This window comes from Molothrus aeneus, chromosome 1 (assembly GCF_037042795.1).
Source record: "Molothrus aeneus isolate 106 chromosome 1, BPBGC_Maene_1.0, whole genome shotgun sequence".
In the NCBI taxonomy this organism is placed as follows: Eukaryota; Metazoa; Chordata; class Aves; order Passeriformes; family Icteridae; genus Molothrus; species Molothrus aeneus.
Genome location: NC_089646.1, coordinates 95,810,699 through 95,826,710, shown reverse-complemented (window position 1 = coordinate 95,826,710; position 16,012 = coordinate 95,810,699).

Genomic DNA, 16,012 nt, shown 5'->3' with positions numbered 1-16,012 from the left:
AAAACTTTTAAGAGTCCTCCATCTGAAGTCACTTAAGCATGAGATTGAATATTTCACCATCAATTATTTTTGATTTAGATCAAACACTTGAGTTCAGAGACTCTCAGAGTCCAGGAGATGCATCCAGGAGATGCACTCTTATAGGTACACTGATAAGAGTGATCAGTGCATCTTTTACCAATGCATCTGAAAGGCTTCCTTATGCAAATGATGTGTGACCATTGCAATTGCACCAGCAGCACTTCCTTGCTGGGGTCAAATGGTTATTAATAGAACAAGGACTGCTGCACAGCTTCTAGGTCTATAAAACAACAAGAAAGGAAACAAAAATACCTCCCAGGCTATCACATTTTTTAGCAACCTACGGTAATTGTAACTTATATTTTACAGTTTTAATAAACTAATTGACATCTCTGGCTATTACATTTTCTCCAAAATAATGATTTGCTTTAGCTTGGCTTTTGAAAGCCTTGGTGGACACACTTTTCATTACAAGATTCAGGAAAAGAGAAAAAAGATGAAGAAACTTGTGGCAACTTCTGCATTTTCTGATATTCTGCATTTTCTGATATTCTGCATTTTCTGATATTCTGCATTAGAAAAAAATAGCCCCATGCTTTAGTACAACACCTAATCTGTCTAATACCCTATTCTCATCACTGATTTGCTGCAAGATTCTGGGAAGAGTTTTATACATTCTACTGTCTCTTAATGTATCCATATATTGACAATAATGATTTTTTAATATGGACTTTCCTATATACATCCCATTCTGATGGGTGTTGTGGCCAGCAGTAGGTTTACAGTTAGGAAGTAACATCTCCTTTTCTGTGATGGCTACAAATGTGCTGGAAATCACTTGACATCTTGTATTCCCACAAAGAAAACACAGCTTTCTATTGTACAGAATACAATAGGTACCAGAATCAAAATCTTTTACTCTCCTAGATAAGTCTTTCCTTCTTTACTGCTGCACAATGTTTTGCTAATCTGTCTAACATGCACTTCCATAAGGATGTTCTTCACAAGATTTTTATGCCATAAAAGCATAAACCCAGTAGCATCTCTGTAGCGTAATGCATATTTCATATGAATTTCAAGCTGTTTGAGAAATTAATATTTAAGATCATTAGATTAAATGTTCCATGTGAAAACTGAAAGTTAAAAGATTGCTGATTTTGAACTTTTGTTAAACAAATAGTTTTGGGTAGAATAAAAAAAAAATTTAAAAAGGTTATTTCTTTTGCAAAATTTTGATCCAAAAACTGCATTAGAGGTTAATCACATTCAAAATGAATGCACCAGAAGGCCTGCCTCAAAATCTAAAAGAGAGGGAAAGGGGACTACAGTTTTAAAACAAAACTGTGATACCTTTGCATTTTCTGAATGATTTCCACTTAAGGAAGGAGCATTTTAAGGAACAGAGTGAAGTAAAAAGAAAAAAAGAAAACATGAACATGTTAGCTTCTGGTCAAAGAATTACAGTTTTTCCAAACCAAAATCTACTTTGATTTTCTTCTCTCTAACTATACATTCAGAAATTCAACTTCCTCAGGATTCTCAATTTCTTTTTTGTTGTAAATAGCAACCAATAAACCAAACAATTGTCAAACTCCTCAATACCTGGGCATCTATTTTCTTGCCATTTTAAATCTCAACAGTGAAGACAAATATCATAACCTTAAATATTTCCCTTTTTCTGAGCAGAAAACAGTTTCTAGCTTTTTCTTCTTCCCCTCCCACCTCCCACTGTTCTCCCCTACCTGTTTTTCCTTCCCCGCTTCTGTAGACCTGTATTTGTTACAAACCCCCACTTATATATTCTCTTCCTTAATTTGATAAGCTCTTATTATCACCCTGCAAATGCCCTGAGTCATGTTTTTCCTTCCCAGATGGAGTCCCTACCCAAATTTTCTAAGACCCAAAGTCTTAGAAAATTTGACCATTATATCCCTGATATATGTGATTATTCAAATTAGTGCTAGTGTTAAATGGAAAACTCACAATGCTGCACTTACTGCCAGAAACTTTCCAGAAATTTCCCAGAAGGTCATTGACATTTACGGAATGAATCTATATTTGATTCAAACTTAGGTGCCTGATTTATAGCAATGGAATATTTCTCAGAAACTTTACATTTATGTGAGAAATGCTGTTATCCACACTTCTGTAACTCAATAAAAGCAGCTATGCATCCTCTTCAACCTTTCCAAAATTTATAGTGGCCCTGTTTCCATGTGTTTCTCCACCTGAATAGCAGAACTTCAATACTTAAAGACTCCCAATCTGCAGAAACTGCATTAGACTGGAGCAGCAGAGGGAAACATGAACTGAAGCTGGTAGCAGACTCCATTTAGAATTTCACAATAAAAGTCTCTTCTTTCCTGCAACTGTAAAATACTTAGATTCAGAGATTTAATGTAGATCAGTAAAGGTTCCAAAAGTCCCTAGCTTCCTGTCAATTAAAACCCAAAGGTTCCTGTCAATTAAAAAAAAAAGTCATAATTAAATTATCTCACTATCTAGATACTTGGAAAATTGGCATTTCTGAAATTGGAACATTGAATTAATCTAATTATATCCTCAATACATAGCTTCAGAGTTTCAAAGTACAGCTGTACTCCATTCCGCTATTTCAGGATTTACCACACTGAAGATGTGACAATAAAGCAAGTGAAGTTTTGACAAATCTAATTCAGTTAATGTGAAATCTGTGTTAAAAAAGGAGAGATGAACATCCATTACTTTCTTAGTAAATTTGCCATATGCTTTCAGTACCCGCATAAACACACACACACATACACACATGTATATATGTATATATTCAACAAAGGATCAAGACTTAATCTGATTGTCTGAATATTTTTAAATGTTGCTGTCTATAATAAGGGAGTAACTGTTTGTATACAAAGAAACTAACAAACTACCACCCCACACCGTTTATCTGCTTGAAGCCAGGTACAGGAGTTAAACTAACTGACCAGAAAGTAGGTTAATGTGGGGGCTGGGGTGGGTTACAAAACATATGCCTGATACAAAGTTTTTACTCTGAAGCAGCTGCTTTCAGACATGTGTGGTACATGAGAATTCCAGAATTTGATCTCCCAGATCTCATTAAAATGCAACTTTGAATGTTAAAGAAAAATTGAAAAAATAAAGGTTTTCCCATGACTGAAATTCTTACTTGCCCTTAGAAGAAAATTCACATTACATTTTTGAAGTGGCACCTCGTTTAGAAAATTTCAAGCTACAAAGAGTGGATTGGAGTTATTTAATTGCAGTTGCTCAGGAAACTGTCTAAATCACAAGAATAGTAGTTAGTATAAACCAGATTAAATCCATCTGTCTGAAAATTTTCCTCTTAATCTTGACTTTCATTGTACAAGTAGTCAAAATGGTCTTGCCAAATAAAACTGGCTGTCAAGTGTCATTACAGACATAATCTTAACAAATTAATTTCTTCTTCTTTTTGTGTACTGTTTTGAAAAAATTAAACCTATGATTAAAAAAAAAAAAACAAACAACCAAACAAACAGACAACCCAGCCTTCTAGATCTTTCTTAAAATAAAGGAGCTATAATTTTCACAGAAGCTCTTGCTATGGCGTAATTCTTGAAGAAGGAAAATGGCAGATGCTATACTACATGTCATTCATTAAAAAATCCAGAATTATGTTGTAAAGAATTCTTTTCAATTATGATTTTATAGAACAGAGGTTGCCATGAGAGAGATTCATTCAGTGCTAAAGATCCAAGCCAGATATGGCACATCTAAACAAAAAACATCAGCTATGTGATAAGCAAACTAAATGAATGCCATCTATTGTCATTCCAAGGGCTGTATTGGGATCTAAAAAACAATTAAGTGACAATAATTTTAAGTATGTAGTTTTTCTACTCTTTAATGTCTTTTTAAACTTTTTAATATTTTTCAAGTTGTTAATCTTTAGATAAAAACTCCAACACACTCTTGATTTGTACTAATATTATAACAGAGGGAATTTAATCAGAGAGAAACAATCAAGCACAGAAGCCTAAATGGCAAAGAAGCTTACTTAGCTGCCTGTGGTATTGTCTGTTTCTGGTGCTTTAATTTAGTGGAAATAGAGATCACATGTTAAATCAATTGAGAGAAAAAAATAATGGCACTGGTTAATAGACATGCATTTAGTAGACATCAAAGTGCAAATCTGGGGACTTCTGACTGAATTATTTTAAAGGCTCCTCTGCACTTTCCTTGTAGACATAAAGCATAACACCAAAAAATACTATGAAATGGCCTCTTCCAGTCACATTTGCAAATGTCTTGGAGGCAACAGAGAAATTCCAGAAAATAGAAACCAACAGAAGTAGAATAAGCTGGGATATTTTTTGCACATTGTGACTATGAATCTCATGAAGTAACACTCAAAGCTATGCCAAGTGGAGTCTGGAAGATGTTCACCATTCCAGAACTATGTTTTGTCAACAATATTCCCAGTTGGCCTATGATTCAGTCAACAAGTGATAAAAATAACACTATGAACTCTTACAATGAAGTAGATATTTTTCCCAATGAAAATGAAAGAAAAAATCATACAGAAACATTACAATATTCAGTACATTACATTAAAATATTCTTATGGGCCATCTCTCTTTAGTACTCCAAATAAAAATTTTCAGCCAGTGGAAGATTTTTATCATCAGTAAAAATCATAGATAGTAACACTTAGGAAATGACTTCTGCCTCCTCTGGAAAGCTGATCACTTTGCTCCATCATTTAGTTTGGTCTCCATTCCCAATCTTCATGTTTTCAAGGACCATTGTCTTGTATTAAGCCTCATATATTTAAGACTGATTGTGGCAACACTGGTTTCAAACTAATTACTAATCCATGTTTATCACTTGTAAAATGACTGCATGTATGTAAAAATAAGAGCTTGTAAGAGAGAAAATATTTCCAGGGATATGAAGAGCAGGAGAAGTTCATCACTGAACCTATATGTGGTTTCAGGACTTCTTTCCACTTCTGCATGTTGCCAAACTGACCCATATCCAATGAACTCTGCCTCTGTGTGTGAAGAGATGAGGACTGTGCTCTGGTGAATCCATTCCTACTCACATACTTTCACCACTGAATATTTTATTTTAAAGCAGGCTAAGAGAGAGGCAAGGAAGTTAGGAGCTCAACCCAATTTCCAGCAAGTGGTTTTGCTGACAACAGAGAACTCTGGCCGATATCGTTATATGAATCCATATATACATATACATGTGTGCATATATATACACACACACACACACACACATACATATATATATATATATTTAGCTGCAGAGCTTGTACTGAAAAATCATGATTTTTAAGTAGCACATGTTCTGTCTGCAGCTGAATAGAGAAATCTGAAAATGATGTTATGATGTGCAGCAGTGCCACAAACATTTTGTCTAATTGGTTGTTGCTTAGTCCTGAACATTGGAAGAAAAAAGCCAAATGAATTGGGCAATTATTATTGTTAATTTTACAGTGGATGTCAGCAGGACATACTTGAATTAAATTAAATTATTTCGCTATTGCAAAATAGCTATTGATGATTTGCTGTGTATAGAAAAAAAGCTACAAAACATCCCTTATATGTATCCCTACAAAGCATCCCTTATATATGTCACCATCCTGAATGTTTTTTTCCTTGTTTTCACTTGGAAAATGATTTAGTTTAAATTTATTTTTGTGTTTTAGGATTTTTTACTGTTATGGTTTGCTTTTCTTCCCACTTTTGACATGTCTCATCTCAAAAACATTACTTAACCTGCCCTGTATCACAAATCAAGATGGAAAACATTTTTTATATTTATCTGTGCAATTACCTAATACCACTGCTCTAGTAAAATGAGCAGGTTTGTATGATTCTACTTTAGGAACAAAATAATACATTTGGAGTGGGGGGGTGGAGGGTTGGTTCCTGGTGGTAGTTTGGGGTTTTTTTTACTATTGTAGGATATTTTCCTAGGTATGAAATTGGGAAAAAATAAGACTGAAAGAACAAATTGGGAATTTATAGAGCTGGATTTTGACTGAGTATGTTAGGGAAGATGTTGGGATTTAGGGTGGGGTTTTTTGTTTGTTTTTTCATTTTTCTTTAGTGGTGGTGGTGAGTTTAGACTTTTAGCTATTACAGTAAATTTAGATTGTTATTGGGAATATTAGATTTTAACCACCGTTGGAAGTCATATCTTTTCTCAAACAAGGCAAAAACCATATCATACATAGCTAATACTATATACTAACCAAAAAAGCTCCCTGAGAATTAGCACCAGGAGGAAGAAAATAAAAATCTCATTATGATTTGCTTAAAGTGTTTCCAGTCAAGATGGTCTTATCACTGACCTTTCAAGGGGTCTGTTCTCAATTGTTTACTGCATTTTTAGCTAAGACATAAAGAAAAAAATCCTTATAGTATATTTTTCCCCCTAGTAGTAGTTCACAGTATCAAGATTTGCAAGACCAAACTTTGCACATAGAACAAATAGTTAAATATATAAACTCAGAGCTCAGAGAAGTGTATTCATTTAACTTCTTCATTCTTTATTGTGTTTATTTCAATGACTTGCATGAATTATTCAGTATGCTTTAGGGTAGCCTAGAGAAAACGTTTTCTTTTAAGAGGCTTATTTCTCAGACATTCTTTTAAGTGAGTTAGATGGCAACAAAGTTTTAGAAACTATGTCTATAAATATGGAATGATTTTTTTAAACTAACTCGTTCAAAAGTAAGCAACACTGTATTAATACGAAAAGACAATCAGAACTCTTGACCCAAACTCTTTCTTTTTTTAATTGTCTCAGCAGAATTCACTTCAGTCAAAGATTATTTTCATGTCTAAAATCAATTTCTGCAGAGAGACTGAGGGAGCACTGATGGTGACTACAATACAGCACAATTGCTTCAATTTATGCCAAGCATTGTATTGGCCAACAAAACTCTCTAGCAGTAAGCAACCCATGTTGCTTACATTGAAATTCACCTTGGCATGCAGTTGATATTTGTATCCCTTTTGTTCAGGAAAAGAAAAAGATATCCAAGAATTTAAAGTGTTGTCCAACAACACTTGCAGTGGAACTATAATTGAGTGTGCAAACAAAAGTCAGTGTGCAAACATTTTAAGCATTTTAATTTTTTTTCTCTCATAACTCACAAGCAGGGCACATTTCTACTTTGTTGCCTAAGAAATATACATTTTCACATTTACAACATATGTCTTATTACTTTTATATATCTGAAATCCTGTCAATCTAAAACATCAGAAGTGAGAATTCAAAGCAATTACCTCTACAAATAAAAGCAATCATCTCTACAAATAAAAACAATCATATATTTTGACTTTAGAGCTTGTCTCTTGAAAGGCAATTTTGGTATTGATCTGAGAAAGACACAGAAAAGTCTTCTTCATGCAAAACACTAGTGAAGTTTCAGGGTTTAATTAATTCCATTACGATCTTGGCTTTTTAAAACCCATTAAGTCTTGATTCAGGTTTGGCTAATCAAGCTCTTTTTGCTTACCTCTTATTTTATCTGAGAAAACTCATAGTTTAGAGTCTCTCTGACACATTACCAAACAGGTTTGACAAAACAATTAATATTCTCCTTCAAATATATAATAGTACTGTGGAAAACACAGAGCCATCATGATAACTTCAATGTCCCCCTTGCCTTTAGTTATTTATTTGTTAAGAAAAGTATGGGCTGAACAGGCATTACTATCTCCCAGAGCTGCTTTCTACAGGACATACCTACAAGTTCATTTTCTTATGTCAAAGGACAGGAAAAATCACATTCAGTGTGAACTTAATGTACAGGCATTCACTGCTGGCCCAGATCCAGGTACTGAAGACCTTCAGGTTCACCCTTGGCAAAACTAAGATCCTGGTCTTTGTGACACACTGGGCAGCTTTTGCAAGAAAAAAATTAAACCCTTTGGCAAATCTTGAACTTGTGACTTCATTCTTATGAATGCATCTGTCTCTACATAAAATTGACCTATTTTTATGACACTTTTTTCTGTAGCTGATTTATTCAGATTTTTTTTTCTTGTTGGCTTGCAATTGATGTTTATCTCAGTTCTTCAGTTCTGATAGTGTCTCATAAATCGTACCAAAGCAGGCTGTTTCTAGATATTGTGGTATGCCTAGTCTCAGTTCAATCAAAATATTAAAAATTCTGCATGAATATGTAAAACTGACATATCAAGATACAAACTAACACAATTATCCTTAATTCAAGTTAAACACAGAGGTCTTCATAAACCTTATGTAAATAGCAGAATATTAACTTATAAGGACTAACTTTTAGATAACTGAACATAGGAGTTTGTATCTTATGGGTTAGTAATATTTATTTCGTAATCATCACAAATATTAACATAATAATTTTTATGCTATTTACTTTTATCTAAGCCCACATTCAATAGATTTCTCTGCCTTAAAAGTATTATCATCTGAGTTTTTATTTCATACAACCCCCAGACAGAAATCTAACTGCACTGAAACTTCATAAATAAAATGCTCTCCTCTGCTCTAAGACTCTTAGAGACAAATGCAATAGGCTTGACTCCACAATAATCAGATAATTTTTCTACTGTCACTGTAGTGCATGAAGTCTTTACACATTAAGGTCACAGTTCTTAAATAAGATTTGCAAGTTGCAAATGTCTAGTTATGAATTCATGAACTGAAAATGTGCAGTCATAAAATTTACCAGTCCCACAGCTCAACATTTACAATGCATGAATCAGAGGAGATTTATGAAGTTGTATGGTAGTCTTGAGCAGGTGATATCAATGGCCAACCTCATGGAATGTTGGAATTTTTTTAATATACTTCAAGAAGGTGTATAATTCAGTGAAGAAGGATATAAGAGTGTTTTCAAGTAACTTAGGAGGCAAACACAGGCTCAGGTATATCTTGTTATCATGACCAAAACATGACCAAAGACTTTGAAGAGGAGTTCTATTTTTCTCTAAAGCACAGCCTCAAGAAATCCTGTTCCTGGTGAGATCACTGACTTTAACAACCAGTAGTTGTAATTGTTCATACAGCTTGCCAGCTGACTAAGTGCTAGGAGTGAAATAGACTTTGTCTCTTCCACCATAACACTCCCTCAAGGCAGTTAGTCCATCAGATCCACCACACATAACAATCGATAAAAGTGCACTTTCAATCTTTCCCACTTCCCAGTCTTACTAAGGTCATGAAATCTCTATTGTCAAACAATTAATTCTTATTAATAGTGACTCCCTGACATCACAATAATGTTCCATGTAATGCCTCAGGAGAAGAGTTTCCAACACCAGACAAGAAACTGTTCTTCAGAAAACTGAACAGCTCTTGGACATTGCTCTTGGAAATGTCCAAAGGAAAAATATGTGGCAATAAAACCTGTTTTAGCTTTGTCTTGTTTTCAAAATAGCTGGCCATGTAATTGTAGAACTAGTTGAACACCTTGGGACCTCACCATGGTTTCTGATTTTGTGTCTGCATTGTTATATTTTTATTTTAGAAGCACCTTCAAGGCATTTTAACACTAAAACATAGAAAGTTAAAATAGTTCACATACTTTGACATCCACCATTTGAATTCTATGAAACATTTGAATTTCTTAATGCTTATATGTTCATAACTGTAATGCAAAGAAAGAGGCATATTTTGAACAATTTAAAAATATTTTTTTCCAATTTCATATATTTCTACCAGTAATATGCAAAATTTCATACAAAGAGATATTTTGTATGAGCATATGAAGTGCATTTATGATGGTGCTTTCCCAGGACTCCTTTCCGAGGGGTAGCATGATAACAGAAAAATCCTCAATTTTTGATAGATTCCTCTTTTATGTCCACAAGAGTGAAAGTATTTTTGAAGTTATAATACATGAAGTCTCCATCTTCCTTAGGCCAAAATATTTATGTCTTTCCTTCAAAAATACATCAGTTCTTGTCAGTCTTTCACAAACACCTAGTAGCTTGTACCACTATAGTGCTTCTCATTACTGGTCAAAGTACTCATCAATTTTGCTTTTTCATACTGCTTTCTCTAAAAGTAGCTAAGTAAACAATTTCTTTTTTCAGCGTTTCTTGACTGCTAATAGCACTGGGCAAGATACTTTCATTTCAGTTTCACACAGATACTTTCTGCAGTTTCAATTTATATGAATTTGCCTTAGTCTATAGCTTTATTCATTCATTTGAACCTCAGAACTTAAAGCAACGACCATTTGAATGAAACAATTTTTCTCCTTTTTCACATCAAAACTATGCAAATCGATGAACAGAACTTTTTTATTTCTCACTGGGGAACAACTGCTCTGTTTATTTTCTGCTTCTTCTCCTCCTACTCACTTAACCATTTCTCATTTCATTAACATCGGTTTATGTAGCAGAATCTTGTAATATGGTCATGATTTTCAATAGGTGTTCATGTATATAAAGGTAAATTAAACTGGGTCATGAAAAGTACCTGTCATTAAATTCATAACAAGTGAAGAGATTACAGCTGTTCTAAGGATTTTGACATGGGAGATTAGAAAGAAAGACCTCATTCAGCAAACAAGGCAGAAAGCAGTTCTCAGGCACTCACTAAAATAAAATGAGTTCTTGACACATGCCTCTTCAAGACACTCTAAAGTCATTAATTTAACTTTCCACGATTTCAATGTTCAAAAATTATATCAACAATATAAACCACAACTGTCATCTTTGTAAACTCTAAAATCTCTGTTCTTGTTGAAGAACTGAAATGTCAGAGGTATGATTCAGAAAAATCTATTGCTTCCCAGACATTCTGCTTTTCTTTTTAACATCATGATAGTATATGGTTACACAAGTTAGAAAAAAAAAAAGAAGTCCCAGTACTTTGGACAGCAGCCTAAGTCATATTTGAAATAATATATTTTAATAAATATTTTTATATAAATATTTTTTATGAAGTAATATGTTTTAAAAATATCTTCTGGTATTCTGGGTTTCAAATATATTTTCTTTTTTCTGTTTTAATCCTATTTCCAAATAAAGACATTTTCCCAACATAATTAAATCTTTCCTTCAACTCAATTCTGAACTGTTCCCAAACTACCTGTATCTTTCTGTTCCTGTATCTTTCCCTGAATTGGATCTTACTGGACAGTAGGATCAGAAATAAAATAGGAAAAAAAACCCAACCCAAACCAAACCAAAACCCCAAAACAAATCCTTTGTTGCTCTTCTCTCCCCTCCCTTTCATCCTACATTTTCTCCCTCTATTATTTCACATAATGATCTATTGAGCTACTCTTGGTTTTATAAGCCATCTACGTTCTCATCCTCTGTACTCCCAGTGCATTCCTGGATTCCTTTGTACCTCCACTATTATTCTCCTTTCCTTTTCAAACTGATGTCCCTTTCTGTCGTCAAAGTGCAAGTGTCTCTCTGTGTCTTTTACCATCCCTTCCTCAAATCTCTTCTTAGTTCTCTAAACTTCCCTTTCAAGTTTTGCTAGCCACACTTTTCCAAACCACCAGCTCTTGAACTAGTGAAGGCCCTCTTCTGTTCAGTTTTCAATCCTCTCTTTTCATTACATGGGAGCTATTATTAGCTATTCAACACAGAGGAAAAATTCCTCAGTGCATATGGCTTAAAACAAATAAGGATTGATGTAATTTATTGATTTATTATTGACATTTAATTAACCAGCAATCAGTAAGCTATGCACACAAGATCAGTGTTTGTGATAAAGCTGTTAAACCACAACAGGAAGACAATTCACAAAGTGTCTTTAAGCGTTTAAATGTCATACATGTTTATTAGCATTCTTTCATGATTAATATTGAAATGGTCTCACCATATACACAAACACACCCACATATACACTGGGTGAAGGTTTGCATGCATGCCTCCCACCCTCTGGGCCAAAGATGTGGATTCCCTCATCTGCAGACCCCTCGTGAGAGATGTGGATGCTGCAGCTCTGCCTGATGACACCTTCACTCATGATATCACTTTGGGGACAAAAACTTTCTCACATACAGTGTCCCTAGTTCCTACCCACTTCTCCTTCTCTATGCTATGTCTTTTTTTTTTTTAAATCAGCCCATGACATGACACTTATTCCAAATCCCTGCACACTTTGTCATAATGTTCCTGTTTTTTAAGAGAAAGTACCTATAAACATCCACTGAGTGACTCACCATCATTTTTTTATTTCTCCTCTTAGTAGGCTGCTTTCTTGTGACAGCTGAGAAAAAGTTAACAAAGCTTTTGATAAGCTGAGCTCATCCTGCTGATCAATGCATTCTCACTATCTCCTTTCACTTCTTTTGTTGATATCCTGTTTCCTTACTTTTATGTTATATTTGTAAGTTTTATGTGTGTGAGAAGGAAAATGGTGTTGTTGTGTTCATGCAGTGTCAAAACAGCATTATTTTTCTCCATGTTTTGAGGTTCAAGTTATACAGTAATATAAATTGCAATATTTCATAAAAAGCACCATCCATTGAATGAGTGTTTGTTCAGGGAGTGTTCCATGATCTTAGGGAATTGTGTGCTCTAATAAAGTATCCTTCAGAAAAGAATACAACCATCCCAAAAGTCACACAAACAAAATATCCAAACACAAATAAAACACCAAGCAATTTTCAAGGAGTTGGTGTCCTTACTCACAGAAATATGTATCTCAGAAACAAATAGCATAAATCTATCACTGCCTTCAGTCAACACTGTGGAGAACAGTAACAGATGTTAGATTATTTTAAAAAATCTAAATCTATTATGCATGTCTCTGATTTAGCAGATGAGCATTAAAGGCTCAAGTTGTCTGTGAAGTTTCAAATATCCTTATCCTTTTTCTTTATTAATCATTTTTCAGTTTGCATACAGGAGTATTTAAAATAGAAAAAAAAAATCTCAGCGTAGAAAAAGTTGAAATGCCAGCCAGGTAGCAAGAGAACACTATTTTTATTTTGAGAAATGGCTTCTTTCTTTTTCTTTATGAGAGAATGCTGTTATCTTGGTTCTTTCAAAGCATGTGATAAAAACCTGTCAAAGGTAATGACAGCCACTGCACTCATAGAGTCACCATTCAATTAGAAGAAGGGTTCTTACATGCTGCTTTATGTGCCATCATAAAACCTATGACACCTACAATCTCATAATTACCAGTATGCTTTGCTTTCTTTTATCCCTTGGGTGTCCCACTTGCCTCAGTAGCTATAATCCCTTCTTACTTCTCCAGACACTTTGCAGGCACCAATTGGAGCTGTTAGGGATCGATCCAGCTGCACTGCACAGCAGAAATTTTTCCACGGAGCCGGAGACATGTGAGAAGACCTGTAATCACCTTAACTTATTCAAATAGCTCTTTGTTTTTCCCTGCAAGTAGTGTAAAGCATATAAAGTAGAAAGTATAAAGATCTAGAATCCACATGTTTTTGTTTGGCTTATAGTGAAGGTTCAGACACTGTTTCAGAATAAAAGGAATAGCAAAAGAAGAATTGTTCAAAGATTTTCCATTCCAATTTTAATTAAAGATAAGGGTTCACGCTTACAGTACCTTTTAATAATAAAAATTTTAAAACTCAGGATTGTTGCTAAAATTTCCCATACTCATCTTTTAAGAAATGTACATACAAGTTTTAGAGATGTGAAAGCACTGACGTGCTGGGCAAAGGCTTTTTACTGAACTTCCTCTGATACCTAGGATACTCTGATTATTTAGGACAATTTTGGCAGAGATGGCTGTGCACACGCTGCATAGCAAAGCTACATAGATAGCTTTGATATCTCAAAGCCCACACTGAAATCCAGGTCAAGGACTTCTTGTCCTTGTATATATTGTCAGAAAGTAGTCTCAGAAGAGAGCCTTTATCATGGAAAAACAATGCAGAAACTTTTCTTGTTGTGGTAGTCATTAAACACAGAAGTGAAATGAGGAAGATTTTCCCTTACAAGAGTTCCCTCATTTAGAAAGGAAGTAAAAAGTGATCAAAACTGCAGTAATTGTTTTGTTGGAGAGAGGCAAAGGCTAGAAATGGAAGCACTCCAATTTCACAGCAAATACAATTCACTCCTTTAAGACTGTCACTACTGATGCACTGACCCGTGAGCAATAAGAATCACACTGATTTTGCTGAGACTAAAAAACCTTTTACATGTTGGTGTCTGCTATCCATACATATTTATCATTTCTTCACACAAAACAGAATTCCAAAATCTTCCATAAACCTTCCAAGCTTATGAGACCTGTGTGTACTTCACAGCACTACTGTATGGATTATATCAAGACATTCAAATTAATTTTCTAGATTTTGGCATCTACTGTAGTGAAACAAAACAGCTTCTGTCAGCAAGAATCACTTTACCGATATATATTTCCAAAATTATTTTTAGGTATGTGGACCTCTGGTCCTGGAGGCTATAAAATTTTCTTTACTGTTTGGGAGCATTACTTTCTCGGTATAATGCTCTTAACTTTCCCGTGTGGAAAAAATATCAGTATGTTTCCAAGCCAGTAGGTGAGATTGGGTTTTGGTGTCCAGGCACAAAAGGCACACATTTTTACCATCATTTGCTAAGAGTGAAATAACTTTGAGATTTTCACAAATTCAATGCAATGCAGACTGACAATGTAATTAAATTGTTGATGTGTGATTTGTATAGATTGAACTGAGAGCTGTAACTAGATTAGTGACATGACTTGCACACATTGCTTGCAATGAGTTATACTACCCTAAATAATTACAAGAATTAGGCTCTAACACAGACTATATACAAAATACATTGTCTCTGACCAGATAAAGTACTAGAATGAATAGATTTACACTAAGTGGGTATATTTGCAATGTAAAATACAAGAGAAGTAAACTGACTGTGCACAGTACAATGCAATCACAGATCATTCTCAGTGGGGTGATCTGGTACAATCTACCATATTTTAACATTATATAAACTTACATAATCTCATCTGTTTAAACAATGGATATGCCACACTGCTTCAACATGATTTTCTAGAGAATAGTGGAAACAGGATATGCCAAGAAAATTCCCCATTTGTTTTGGTCCCTCAGTGTTGGGTTCTCAGAGAAGAGTAGGACTCAATCAAGGTGTGCTATGGCTAAGGTCAATCTCCTCGGGACAGGGTTAGACTTTCCCACAGTGGATACTAATTTTCCTTTCTCCTGGAACCCAGGTATGGTACAGACAGGAAGCTAGACTGAGATTGTGGGGTACTCCTTGGATCACTTGAAGTACTAGATAATTAAAGTCTAGCTAAAATGACCTTTAGGTTTCATACCAAGGAACAAGAATGGGCTAAAACTTGGTTTTTTCCTCATGGATGCATGCTTAGTACCAAGTTTAATCTCTTTTCTAATTCCACACAAGGAAGATTTTGAAAGCATATATACATCCAACAAACTTCTCCCAAAGTAAAGAGAATGTTAGAAAATGGCACTCAGAAAGAAGGCTGCAAACAGGAGGCTGGAAAGAGGAAAAGTAAATAAGAACTTTGTGAAAATTAAAGCTGAATTTAAGCTTATAAAAAACATGAAGGGACATGACCTGCTTTGGTTAAGATCCCAGAATATCACAGCAGTTTCATGAGAAAATTAGGGAACTTTTCTACAAATTCTTCCATAATCCTGAAAGGAGACCAGGCTTCCTCACACATCTATAGCTAAATTATTTTACAAGGTTAGGAATCAAATGTTCCATACCCACCTACATGTCCTTAACCATCCTAGTCTTTTCAAACACAGCATGCAGAGGCTCATATAACTCTAGAATCATTATTATTTGTTGTAAAAGACAATTTTACTTAGGTAGTTTGCAAATGAGTAAGCTACATATGCATACACAAAATGGAAAATAGAATAAATGAATTTGTTATGTAAAATAAATATTCAGTTTTCTTTTCAAATATGAGAAGATGCCTAACAAAAAATGGGAAAAGAGGCTGACAGGCTGGGAGAGAAGGCAATATAGTGCTGATGCTAGAGATGTTCATTCTGCTA